At 37.1% G+C, this 14,269-nt stretch overlaps 1 long non-coding RNA gene across 1 annotated transcript; it reads right to left on the bottom strand.

Annotated features, from left to right (window-relative positions):
- Positions 1–721: 721 nt before the first annotated feature.
- On the bottom strand, positions 722–5,604 carry LOC120104189 (uncharacterized). The gene is made up of 3 exons (XR_015974045.2): positions 5,190–5,604; positions 3,756–3,814; positions 722–1,387 (listed from the first exon to the last, which is right to left on the bottom strand). It is a non-coding gene; the product is annotated as an uncharacterized LOC120104189 (long non-coding RNA).
- Positions 5,605–14,269: the final 8,665 nt, after the last annotated feature.

The raw sequence follows: 14,269 nt of genomic DNA, 5'->3' as shown, positions 1-14,269 counted from the left end.
AATCACCTAAGATATCATGTCCACCGCCAATCTTACAAGTATAACCATCTAGCCATCCATGACACACTGATACCATCATACTACGCAGTTAGCACCTTAGATTGGAAATTGGCTTGATGCAGACACCTCACCCATGCCAACCATGTCAAGGTTGTTTGAGGTCTCTCCATTTGGGTTAGCTTGGAGTCAGAGCTTTCAACCGAGATCTCGAACATTATAACCCATACCAACCACGTTGAGGTTGCGGCGTTTGAGATTTCTCCTAAGTTGGGTTGGAGTCAAGGTTTTCAACTGAGATTGCGAATAGTGAAGCTGTTCGAGATCAGTTTTAGCCGCAATGGAATAAGTTAACAATAGTAACAAATATGGGGTAAAAGTTTTAGAAGTGGCGAGTCTCCAATCTAATTAACTTTCTAGTCAATTTACTCGAGAGTTGGAAGGATTATGCCATGCACGTTAAGGCAGATTCAGGGTTGAAGCACTAAGAGTAGAGTAGGTTATGGTCAATCGAGTCACATTAGGTCATAAAGGTAATTACAGATGAGTGTGGGCCAAAGAGTCACCCATTACCAACCCCTACCTGCGGTATCTTTATGTCATAATAATTCTATTTATGGAAACAACAGTGAAACAATTAGAAAGCTCACTCAAACTTATAAATTTAAACAGCTGAAAGAACAAAAAAAATTAACAAACAATCGAACAGTTACAGCTCAACGTATGAAGGTATAGTTTTCTATTTCTCCATAAAATTTGAAACTTTAACTAGTCCATAATTATATCTTTACAATTTTCTCTTATCTCAGCACATTTTACATGTTAACAAAGTTACATTCACAAAGAATCTCGAACCAAACCTTGTAGCAATACAACAAAATCTTCAATTCCTGACTATGGAGAAAACATTGAACTTTGGTAGCCTGTAATGCATTGATGTGATGAATCAACCAGACATAAGAATATCAACTGTACCTAGAATGCAATCCAAGAGACCACATGCCCAGCTTCTCTGAGTCTCTTGGGGTAGATGATGTCATAATGCCAAAAAGTATAGAGCAAGGTTACCATGGCAATTGGCAGATTTCAAGATAGGTTGTTGCTTGTACAAGCTCCAATGCTCTCACTAGAAATGACCTGGGGAGGACCTGATCTTGTCACGATTTCAGATTCACTACCATCAATACTAGCCCTTGGTGAAGTGTCTGAAAGTGAAATCTTGGAATCGCCATCCAGGGGAGGATTAAAGAAGAGATGATTGTTCAATACTATTTCTCCAAAACTAGATTTACTTTGATCTTGATATATATGGGCACGCCTAGTGCATCAGAGAGCAACAATTTGCCATTCGTCAGCAGATTGCCCATTTTGACAACTTCATCCCTGCAAACTACAACCAAAGCAGCAAGCCATGAAATAAGCAACCAATTAGTAAGGTTTAAGTAGCAATATAGATTAATTAAAATCAGACAATATCACTTTAATAAAAAATTTCTAAAGATGAACCATTCTTACCACATACTAAAGATTCAACATCAATTCAAAATTCACAAATTAATTAAAGACCAAAATATTTTTTAACAATTAGAATTGGCATAATGTACCAACAAATTAACTTATGGGAGAAGTGTTACTGGCATCTGATGCAAATTGTTTTCAGCAATCATCCAAAAGCTCTTCATAACTGAAATTATGGAATGAACAAGTTGGTTCCTTCACTAACTCAAAAAACTCACCGAAAATATGATTCGCCATAGAATTTACATAGTATGATTGAGTATTGCAAAAGCCTTCTAAATTTAAACCTCAAAAATGAAAAGTAACAAACATATAACCTCTTGGATGACAGGTCTCCTTGCAAAACATTTAAGAGTAGCTCATGCAAGGCCTAAAATGGTACATGTAATATCAAAATTAAGTATCATTTTCAAAAGATATAAGATAATGTGTATCGTTTTCAAAAGATATAAGATAATGTTCATGATATACAGAAATTAAAACATTCTTAGTAGAGTAATGCTTAAACTTGTGTGGTTTCATGATTTGAATTATATAAAAACAAAGTTTTACAACTTTATAATATAATGATTGCATGGTTAGAATGCCTTCATGATATGACCTGTTCATCCTTATCCATCCAAACAAGGAATCCAAATCCATGTATTGCCATTTTATTTCATAATTTACTTGCCTAATCATAAACTCTTGTTAATAAAGAACATTAACATGCTACTTAAATTGCAAAGTTTCCATTTGGTTCTGGGAAGTGGAAACAAATTAAGAGAGAGAGAAAGAAAGAACGGTTGGTAGGCAGGTGAAGAGAAAGCTAAAAGGAAAAGCATGATACTTGTAGCATGAAAGCACGAGAGGTTCAATTCTATTTCCTATTTTATCTCTTCCTATACATTTTTCTCCCTCACATTACTTCGTATGCCCATTACTCAGATGTTAAATAATTTTTTTGCCCTCTATTATTATCCAAGAGGGAAAGTAAAAGTGTTTCAGGGTTTCACAAGAGAAGATAAGTCTGAATCCAAAAGCGCTTCCATCCGAATTTGAAAGTACTCTCTCCCATCACTTCATATGCCCTTTACTCATCATTATTGTATTGTTCACAATCTGTATCCTATGATCCAGTTAAAAATATACTGAAACAATCAGAAGAAGATAAATAGAACAGCAAAACATAGATGGAAATCCAATTTAGGATTGTGCAATCCCACGGATAGTCAAATCATGAACAATGGATAGTCTAATCCACTTAATAAAGGCCAAGGGGCCCTTTTCAGGAATGGAAGCAATCCATGCCACTCTTTTGGGTGCACGAACAATGGGGCAACCTTGTTTCCATATGCATAGGACCGGTCACCTTACAATTAATTTTTTTAAAAAAAGTCTCAACTAAAAATAATATTTTATTCCCTCCACTTCATATGCCCTTTCCTTTAATATTAGACAATATCTTAGCCCTATGTTGCCCTCCAAGAGGGGAAAGAAAAATAGTTTTGGAGGTTTTCTAGGAGAAGAATCTAATCCAAATCTAAAAGCTCTTCCATCCAAATCTGAAAGTCCTCCTCCCCATGTGCTTCTACATGGACGGAGAACCGAAATTAAGCGCTTAGTGCATTATATTATTTGACCTATATTCTAATTTTGGGTGCAAAACCTAAGTACCTTAGAACCTTTAACATTATGCTTGTGCTGCTAGATAGTTTTGATCATAGTTTTCTTGTGATTTCTAGATCTTTTTTCCCTCATTTTTCGTTTGCTCTTATGATTTGTAATTGTTCAAATATGCTAAGAAGGAAGAAGAATAGTGGTGGTACTATAGCTATTTAGATGGTATACATTGTTTTTCATCTTTTATATTATATCTGTTCTTTTTTTTTCTTAAATTTTTTTTTAAGAAATTGCAATCTATGATCAATCCAACCCCAACCGTTCTACAATTTACAATACAATCATGATATTTACAGCATTGCAACTTGTTCCCTACAATATATATTTGAGATCTACATTATTAAGGACCACATCTTTGCAAATATCAAGTACAGTTATCAATTCTCTTTATCAAATCTTGTGTAAAAGTCAAGTTAACTAGGAGCCCATGACATGTATGTTAGCCATTATATTGACTAAAGTTCATAATGCATATCAAATTTATAGCTAAACTTTTAATACATAATATGCAAGTTCAAAAGATCATAATCAGATAATCAAAATTGTTTAAACAGAATTATATATCATTAATTGGATACCTTTCTCCCGTTTTCCTAAACCACCCAATCCAAATACGTCATCACACTGCAACCAAAACCTAATGGAAAACAATCAATAGTTAGAGGAAGAAAACTTTAAGAGAATGATGCATGAAATAAAAAAATCAGAGAGTTAAAACTTATTCATAAATAACCGTATTGAGATGCTAACATAGATATGAAGGAACTATTAAGTTTCAGCAATTACAAATCTAAAAGCATAATTAATGACTTTGTATCATTTTCAGTGCAAAACCAACCCTGACTATTAAGATTGATATTTCCCCCATTACTCAACCAATATATGCTATTGGACTGAAATTATCTTAATCATTGAGATCCAGCGAACACATAAACTGTGTTTTAGTGGATTTTATGCGCAATTGGTTTTATTATACCATGTATTCTCACAGCAGCATGACACAATTATGTGGAAGGAAATCTCTACCATCTTGATTAGAGAACAAATTTTCCATTTTTCTAGATGGCATTCACTGCCTTTTGGGAACACATGGGAAATCGATTCATTTCCTCAGGCTAAAAAATCAGTTTACATAACTTTACCAGATCTTAATAATAATAATAATAATAATAATAATCATAATAACAATATACAGAACAACTAGTAGGAAGCAAGGCGTGACGTACCGATCTTCAAGTTCACATATCAGTACCTTACATGATTTTGTATCGTACCAACATGTAGCATATCTCTTAGTGCCGGGACAGAAAAATAGAGATGAAATATCGATGTCTTAAAATGGGTATGGGTACCTAACCAGCTGGATGACCAAATATGTATCGATATGCAGCAGATATAAATCTTTGACAGAAAGCAGGAATTTCAGAGAATAATATAATTTTGTCTGTCAGTGGAAAATACCAAGATGAGTCTAGATATCAGTTCATTATAACTTGTATGGAGGCTGAAGAATATTTGAACTGTTCTAAAATATCAGGCATCTCATTTTATACATATCGACAAAGATTTCAAATATCAGCAATATAATATGGACAGAGTAAACTAAGTTTATCCAACGATTCTACCATACAAAAAAGGTAATAAAAAATCTCATAATATATCTGAGAACAAGAACTTAGGTCCATAAACTTATATCATATCGGTCTATGTTATTAGCGGAAATATCATAATACATCTGAGAACAACAACTTAGTTCCATAATAATATCATCCAAACAGATGCCATGAAAATCAACCTAAGAAGACAGTGAGAAATATTTTTCGTCGCTGCTTCTCTCTCTTTTTTCAACCCATAGTAATATTTTTCAACCGAAATCTCATATAGGCTTCTGAGGTTTCAGATATCACGTTAGAATTTCTTGTGTCACCTCAGGGGAGTGGTATCAGAGTGTCTCTAAAGGTGGAAACAAGAGAATAAACAAATCAACGAGAGGGTTAAGAGAACTCTTTTACCTTGGATTGAGAGCGGAACCGCATCCTGGAGGTCTCCAGCAATGGGACAAGAGAGGAAGGTTTTGGAAGGAGAGCCGCCGGAGAGAATCCATGCTTAAGGGTTGAAGCATAGAACGGAAAGGACGAGGAGGGCGGTCGGCGTTGCTCCGTTCCCCCAAGCCAGGCGGCGACGAGATCGGGATTTGAAGGGGGAGAAAGGAAGGAGGGCGAAAGATAGAGAGAGAGAGAGAGAGAGAGAGAGAGAAGAGAGACGAGGCCTTGCCGGTCTCCCTTGCCGTTTGGGTACCGAAGCGCCGCTACTCTGAGCCGCGGCCTGCGAGGGTGGCGCTTATAACACAATGCCGCTGCGAAGACCGACCTAGGGCAGAGAAGAAGGACAGGGCCAATTCGCTGAAGGCAAGTTATAGCGTCGGCGTACGCTGAGATGCTGGGGCACGTGAGAGGAAGTAGGAAGGTTGTCGCAGCCTAGGCAAACATATGCTACAGGCACGTGACCCTTTTATGATAAAGAGAAATAAAATAATCTGGACTTAAGACATTTATTTGGCTCATAAATGGTTTGATTTGCTGCAAATGAACTGTTAACTGTTCCGGAATCCACAATGGCAGACTTGCAGCCCTCCCTGTTACTAAGTGTAGGAGATATGGAGGGCATAATAAGATCCTGGATATGGTGGCAAACAACATCGAGTTCTCAAATAATGCTCTCGTTGGTACAATCTCGACATGAGGAACTGCTTTGAATGGATTATTGTGCCATTCGACCTGAATAATATGGGGATGACCTATCAAAGTGTAATGCATGTTATCTTCCACAACATGATAGGTTGATTTATGGAAGTTTATATTGACAATATAGTGGTAAAATCTCATAGCATATATGAGTATTTAGAAAACACATTCCAAAGGATGAGGACCCATAGGTTAAAGATAAACACACTGTGTACACTTTTGGGGTTCTAACTGATAATTCCTAGAATTCTTGGGTCATTAAATATGCATCCGGACGGATAAAAAACAAGTCCAAGGCAATCATTGAAGCATAAACATTGCGGAACAAGAAGCGGCTATAAAGATTCCTTCGATAAAGCAACTTCTTACGGAGGTTCATATCTAACTCAGCAGGAAAAATTGGTCCTTTTCTATTTTACTAAAGTTATAGGCAGATGACTTTAAATGGACCATAAAGCACTAACATTTTTTTTGAAGAGATCAAATATTATCTTTCTAAGCCACCTGTGCTAGTTCCACCAAAAGCGGGCATCGTTGCTCAAGTTTTATATTTCAGCCGCCAAGGACTCCCTTTAGAGTTGGCTAGCTCAAGATAGTGATAAGGGCTCAACTTGCGAAGAGCTTGACTCATAAACCTTGCTTGAAGAGCTATGTGGGCATCTCACCATCAAGCTGTACAAGGGCAGCGACCTACACTCCACATGAAATTTTCGAGGAATATACAAATTATCCAAATATGCAAAACAACATCGAAAACTGTTTTATTATTTATACCATTTACATGTACCAACAAGCAACCAGATTGATACGTAGATTTGATGCCGTAATTGGATGGAGGTATTCAATAAATTCTATTTGGACTTGGAAATGAACATGCCCTTTTAACTTAGATGATTCATTTATGCACCGTCAAATTAACAAAATGTTCAGTCGATCATTTGCTTTGTATCTGATACTATATCACATATCATCCTCAGAAGTTTTAAAAATTGTTAGGATATGGCACCTTAATGCATGATACATTGTTGCCCAACAATGCTAAAGCTACCTAACAAGAAAATAACACTATACTGGAATACGGAAAAGCTGAAATCAGTGAACAAATCACTGCTAGGACAAGTTAGACTAAATCACTAGGAGACTAAGTAATACTTCTTATAATTATTTTGACAGCTAGACCATCCTGGAAACATAAATTTTACTTTGAAGTTCACAAACTAGTGATACAAAATCGGCAAATGTATAATTTGAGTTGCGCTTTTCAAGTGTTTCCACCAATGAAGGCAGGTGCCAAACTTGTAAGGCTCATAGCCTGCTAAGAAGTTTCCTAATATCCCTAAATCATGATATTGTAGTTTGAAATGCAATAATTGTTTCAAATAAACACAACTCTTTCAGATGTCACATGATACTGAAGTGGGTTTTTATCCTCAGAAAGAAATAAGCATCAATATTATCATTCAATCTAGAAGGATAATAATCCCTTACCATGGCTTTTTAATTATGCATATTATGAGAAACCAAATAGTCAATCTCTATGGCCAATATTAAAGTAAGTTATTACTGCTGCTTTTTCCTAGCAAATTAATATCATTGCCAAAATGTGAAAAGTTTCATTTCTTGTATATTGAAATGTAAACTTGTTGCCAGTCAGAGGACTCCTATCTAACAGCTATAATCAAGGTCTGCCAAACTGCTATGGAGCCCATGACCAACTCGGTATGATATGGATCCATACCATGCCATTCTATGGGGTACCAAAGTAGGGAGAGGGAAAAGAAGAGAGAGGAAGAGTGACAAGAGGGAGGGAGAGTGAGAGGAAGAAAGGGAGGGAAGGAGAGAGAAAAATGGAGAGAGAGAGAGAGAGAGATGCTAGGTTGGGGACCTCGTTGTCATTATTTTATTTTTTTCATCATTGGCTCGAAAGGATGGGGGGTTTTGAGGATTAGGGCCTCGAACCACATGAGGGGAGCTTTGAAAGGAAAGCGTGGAACATGGGAGGGATTCGTCCTTTATAAACTGAACCAACCAATTGAGCCATGCCGGTAACTAACTGATTCAGTTCGGTACGCGCCAAACTGGCCGGTTTAGCATAGTTCTGCTGACTTTGGTATAGTAGTTAAACTCAATAAGCCCTACACAGCATGTAAGATAGTTGGTTATTGGCAAACCTTAATAGGTATTAGTCGACATTAATGAACCCATGACTGGTGGCTACAGTAGTTGGCCTAGGTGAATCTTACCTAATGAGTTTGTTGATTAGCGAACCTACAACAACAAGTACAACTAGATGGTCCGTAATTAGTTGGTATTGGAATGAATATAATAGATGTTTTAAAATTTTCAATGTATTCAAGTGTTTTCAAGTGCATCCAATGTATTTGAGTGTTCTTAAATGTATCTTACCATTTAAGTGTTCTTAACAATTTTGTGGAAAAGGGTATAAAGCTTGATGATACAATTTGTTTCAAAACAAAGTCATATGGATAAATGTACTTGTATGGGACAAAAAATCCACAGATCAATTGAATTACCTTTCACTGTTTTCATAGAATCGTAAGTGGAAGTAAAGGGATCTATATTTTGCTCGCCACCACTAGTGATCAAGTTGTGTCTAAAGTCATCAGTTGAGAATTTTCTAGCAATATTGTATGTTGCTAATGGTAACTCTAAGTAATTTTAGAGAAATATTTTCCTGAGCTGGTGGAATTTGCTCCCTATGATCAACTGCCATCTCAGTAAATCCATTAAATCCATCAGATGCTGCTCCATAAGCATCAAGCTGTAGAACTATCAGCTCTTGATCATATTAGTCCTCAACCACACAGACGTTACAGCACAACAATCCATTAGTAACCTCAAGATCAAGAAAGAAATCAATAAAGAAGTTTCGGATTTATAAAGTAAGCAATAGAATTTATAGGTTTATGAAGTTGTTGCATATGTGATCTATTGTACACGAAAAGGATAGATATTTTACTTCTTCAACTCCTAGATTCATTCTTATGTCTCTCTTAGCCCGATCCATGGCATCATATAAAAATCCCATTGGAGCTTCAAACTGTTAGTGAATTGGTCATTCAAACAAGTTTTGACATACTATACAAGGAAAAAAATTAGAAAGCAAGAACATTGACAAAAGAAGATATTTTTAAGCTATCTATTTTCCTAATATTTTTAACCAACATATTTCGATAACTTAATTAGAAATAAGTACTTGTTCCTTGTTAGCTGGCTAAAAGCTATTAATTCTCTCCCTCCAAATAGTTTTAATCCAGTTAAAACTGAACAAGCATCAAATAGGTGCCTTTTAAAATTTTTCTAAAATCCCAAACCTATCAACTTTGGGACTCTTTTGAAGAGCCAATTAAAACAATATTTGGGAGTAACCAATGCCTTTTGCTAAAAAGAAAATTAGCAAATTTATGTGACAATAACAATTATAGTAAATGGAGCCTACAATTGTCACTATACATTGCCACTGTTAAATACTGCACCTTTAGCAGCAACCTTATGTGTACCAGTTGCTAATTATTTGGTCACATGAATGCATATTTATATTTCACTTATGGAGAAAGTAATCAGCCTATTGTGTCCTTTTGGTTCTCTCTTTGCTTCCTTTCTTACAAGGCAATCATTTAAAACTATTAGAAAAAAGCCTAGACTTTAGACTCATGCTTGGAGCATAGTCACCTAAGATATCATGTCCACTGCCAATCTTACAAGTATAACCATGTGGTTGTCACGCTTCGAATTTGGATCATGACATGGCCGTGCTATTGCAAAGTTAAGCATGCAATAATACGCAGCCACTTTAAAACTTCAAGTCAATTATGAATAATTACATTCATGAATGTAATCAAATGTTTCATCAGTAAGGATTGATTACAGAACGTCTAAAAATGTCAACATTTAATATTTCATCTTTCCCATAACCCTGAAGCATGTCATGCTCTTTGTTCCTAGCATCTTCTATTCATCTGTAAGAACATAAATAAATGGGTGTGAGCTATAAAGCTCAGTAAGTAACCAAGCATAATCTTATCAGATCAAGCATAATGTTTTGTATGCAGTGCACTCTTAGAAAATCTAACAATTATAACAAAGTAAGCATTTTATATAATCAAACCAGTCATAAATGCATGCCCATTCATGCAACTTCATAAATATGATTATGCATCATAAAACTTTTCCCATTATTCCATGCTTTGAAATCCGTACTTTTTAAAATCCATACTTGTCATTATTCATGCTTTGAAATCCGTACTTGCTATTATTCATGCTTTGAAATCCATCCTTATTATTCATGCTTTGAAATCCGTGCATGTCATTATTCATGATTCGAAACCCGTGCCCTCAGATGATAGTGCAGCTATGGTGACTATTATTATCCGTGACAGGGCCGTAATCTTTACCAACTATTATTCCTCGTTAGCAGGATCTAAACCAAGCTATTATAACCCGCTGGTGAGGACCATATGCCGAGTTACTATAACCCGCTGGCGAGGGCTATAATCTTTGCCAACTATTATTTCCCATTGGCAGGGTCTAAACCAAGCTATTATAACCCGCTGGGGAGGGCCGTATGCCAAGCTACTATAATTCGCTGGCGAGGGCCATATGCTGAGCTACTATAACCCGCTAGCAAGGGCCGTACATAGCAATCTGAGGGTTCATAAACCATATCATGCTTTTCATAAATCTTATCTCATAGATACATTGGAAAGTGACTAATGGCATCATGATAAATACAATTCATGATCATGCTAAAAACTTTATTTTTCTATGCATCTTTCTACTTCATCATAATCATGTGTACATAATATAATAATAATCATGATGGATGCTATTTATCCAAAATCATGCAATCATTTGCAAACACATGCTCGATCCTAATTTTGTGAAGACATAAATAATCATATACCATTTCATAATCAAATAGTCACATGTATTTGATAAGACATAAGATTATATCAGGGTTACTTATTTTTTTCCACAATTCATATACACAATTCAAATTGCATAAATAATACTTGTTCATCTTATAAAACGTGATACATAATCCATAATAAGATTAAAGCAGGTTACTTACCTTAATTTGCTCACCACATTCCAATTCTCCAATACTTATCATGATCATTAAATTACATGTCACTTGCACATTTAATTTCTATTTATTTATAATCTTAAAATCATTTTCAGCCCATCCATAGGACTCAATTTCATTCTTAGGTCTCCAACCTGGTTCAATTTCTGATTTAGGTCTACTCAACTCCTCAATTTGGATATGATCCAATGTCTGAGATTGGTTTAAACAATTTTCTGGTTCAGATCTAACCCAAATTTCTGGTTCAGGTTCAAATCTGACCCAATTTCTGGTTCATATCCGGGTCAATTGCATACTGGTTCAGATCTGACCCAATTTCTCGTTTAGATCTGGATCGATTGCATACTAGTTTTGTTCTAACCCAATTACTGGTTCAGGTCTGGGTTAATTACATATTGGTTCAGATCTGACCCAATTTCTGGTTCATGTCTGGATCAATTGCATACTGGTTCAGATCTGACCCAATTTCTGGTTCGGATCTGGGTCAATTTAAGTTATTTGGGCTTGAATCAGGGTCGGTCCACAGCTAATTTGGTCTCTAAACAGTTTACTTGGGCTTGGATTAGGGTCGACCCGAGCCCATTGAATCCAATTTGATCCATCATTTTAAAATACTTTGGGCTCGGCCCAAGGCCAGCCCGAGTCCAATCAGTGCACATTCCAATTTGATTGGGTTCAAATCCTATTAAACTTGGACTTAACCTAATTAATTTTATTTGGCTTAATCAATTTAACTTCCAACCTAGTTGGATTTAGATCAGACCCAACCTGAGCTGACCCAAGTCGATTTAATTTCTTTAAATCAGATTGAATTGGTTCGGGTTCGGACTCAACCCGTTAATCCGAACCCAACCTGTTAACCTACTCCCTTTCTCTTTTTTATTTCTTTTTTTTTTCTTTCTCTTTTTCTTTCTCTTTTTCCTCCCTTCCCGAACCTTCTTCTCCTTTCTTCTTCTCGTCCCGATCTCCTCCCCCTCCTCTTCTCCTCTCCTCCTATGGGGCAAGGGGGCGAGCTTGGAAGGGGCGCTCGGGAGGAGACCGGCCTGAAGCCGACGGTGCTACTGCCAACTGTTAGATGTATGCCCTAGAAGCCAATCTGGCTGACACATTGTTAATTCTAGGGACATAATTTTGTACTTGACTATTTATTATTGAATAAATAAAAGGCATCTTTTCATTCATATTATTTATGTGTCTATGAATCGTCCAAGAAATTAATAAGATGATGATGCATATTCTCAAGAGTTGAGAATTTGAGCCATGTATCATTGGTGATTAATTTCTAAATGCTCCTGATTAATGGATCATCACGAGGACGGTGATCGATCCGATCAGTGCACAGATCACTTTCCTTCTGGATGGACGAGACTTGAGTCCACAGTGTAGGGACACTGAAGTGATAGTGCAGGTGCTTGTTAGAGAACAAGGGTACTGAGCGTGACCAAGACAAGAAGTCACTTGGATGTCTATCCACTCATCAGTGACTTGCTTGATGTTGTAGTAGTATGACTGGTCCTTTGACCTACGGTGCTTCAGCTACTCACAGTGAGGTTATTGTAGTTTGACTACACGCATACATGGTCTCTAGTCATATGGGTCCTTGTAGTGTAGATTGGCTGCATTAAGTTCACTGTAGGAGTAGGGTATGCACTTACATGGAATCTATCGACCTTGATAGAAGAGGAGTGATCCTATGTGATTTGTTAGACTGAGTTCTAAGACCTTGGCCAGACAGTAATATAAAGTGGAGAAAGAGTTTTCCACTAACGAACTCGAGTCGAATAAATCTTGACATATGACAGACGAAGGGGTTTGACGAGTTATCCATGACCTCCGTCCTGTAGGAATCCACGATAGTAGGACTGTATCACATGATAACTGCACCTAGAGGTTCATCATTCTATTCTACTAGGTAGCCACTACATGCTGCTAGGTGTCACTGATGGATGGTGGGACTCACAGGGATTATCTCGATGATCGATAAACCCTAATGAGTAGAGTTGGAATCGTTCCAATCCATTGAAAGGAGTTTTCAATGATATTGTGATAGAAATCATAATATATCTCACTACCAGTCAGAATAGAACCTATGGGGTCACACACACTAGAAGTATTGACCGATCCGATGGTTGAATCGTGATTAGAAATCACAAGTAATCAATTCGATTGATATTCAGTTGAAGAAGGAACAATGGAATTAATTAATTGGACTTAAACACAAATCCTACTTCGAGTAGGATTCCTAGAGTCCTAATTGGATTAGGACTGGGAATCCTAATTGGAGTAGGACTGGAATTCCTACTTGGAATAGGATTCCTACAATCCTACTGAGATTAGGAGTTTTGAATTAAAATTAGATTTCTACTTGGAGTAGGATTCCTAGAGTCCTAATCGGATTAGGACTTCGGATTCAAATTAGAGTCCTAATTGGATTAGAACTAAAATTAAATAAGTCCTAATTGGATTAGGGTTTCTTAAGTCCTAATTAATTATTAATCCAATGAATCAACATGACTCCTAATTGGGTTAGGATTGAAGAGTTCAATTGAGTCATGGTTCATTCAAGTTCTAATTGGATTAGGACTAGTATAGATTGAACCTAATTGATTCATGATTTGGTTAAACCCTAATTGGATTAGGGCTAAACAAAATAGAGGCCTCCTAATCCTCCTTAGAGGAGGATTAGGGCAACACAAGAAGGAGGGGCTCACGCCCCTCCTCCTTATCTTCCTTGGTGCGGCAACACAAGAGGGGCCGGCGCCCCTCTTGGAAAAGATTTAGGGCTCCTAATTCGTAGGAGCCCTGGGTACTTTAAAAGGAGGTGAAAGGGGGGCGGCGCCCAAGGATTGATGCTCTCCTCCTTGCAGCTGTGGCCTCCCTCTCCTCCTTCTCCATCTTCAGCCGCAAGCAAAGGAAAGCAAGGGAAGATTGTTTGGTGGCCTCTTCCTCCTCCCTTCTCCCTTCCAACGCAAGGAAAAGAAAGAAGGCTGCAGGGGCTTTGATCTTCTTCCTCTCTTCATCCTTTTTCTTCCTCCTCTCAAGCACAATCAAGGGTTGATTGAAAGAGAGGAGATCAGCCATCAAAAGTTATCTCTGCAAGGGAGCTAGCACCCCGGGGAGATAGAAAGCTTGGATTGGTCCTCTGCTTCGTGTGGATACCCGTAGAGGCCGGGCACTTGAACGGCTTCAAGCGAACCATCATCCTAAACCACGAACTTCAGTTTGCGGTGATCATTTACCC

The sequence above is a fragment of the Phoenix dactylifera genome, chromosome 16, assembly GCF_051530095.1.
Source record: "Phoenix dactylifera cultivar Ajwa chromosome 16, Ajwa_hap1_PhDact_Kaust_v1.1, whole genome shotgun sequence".
NCBI lineage: Eukaryota > Viridiplantae > Streptophyta > Magnoliopsida > Arecales > Arecaceae > Phoenix > Phoenix dactylifera.
Note: the sequence above shows the minus strand (reverse complement) of the source record. Positions and strands in the feature narration are given on the sequence as shown.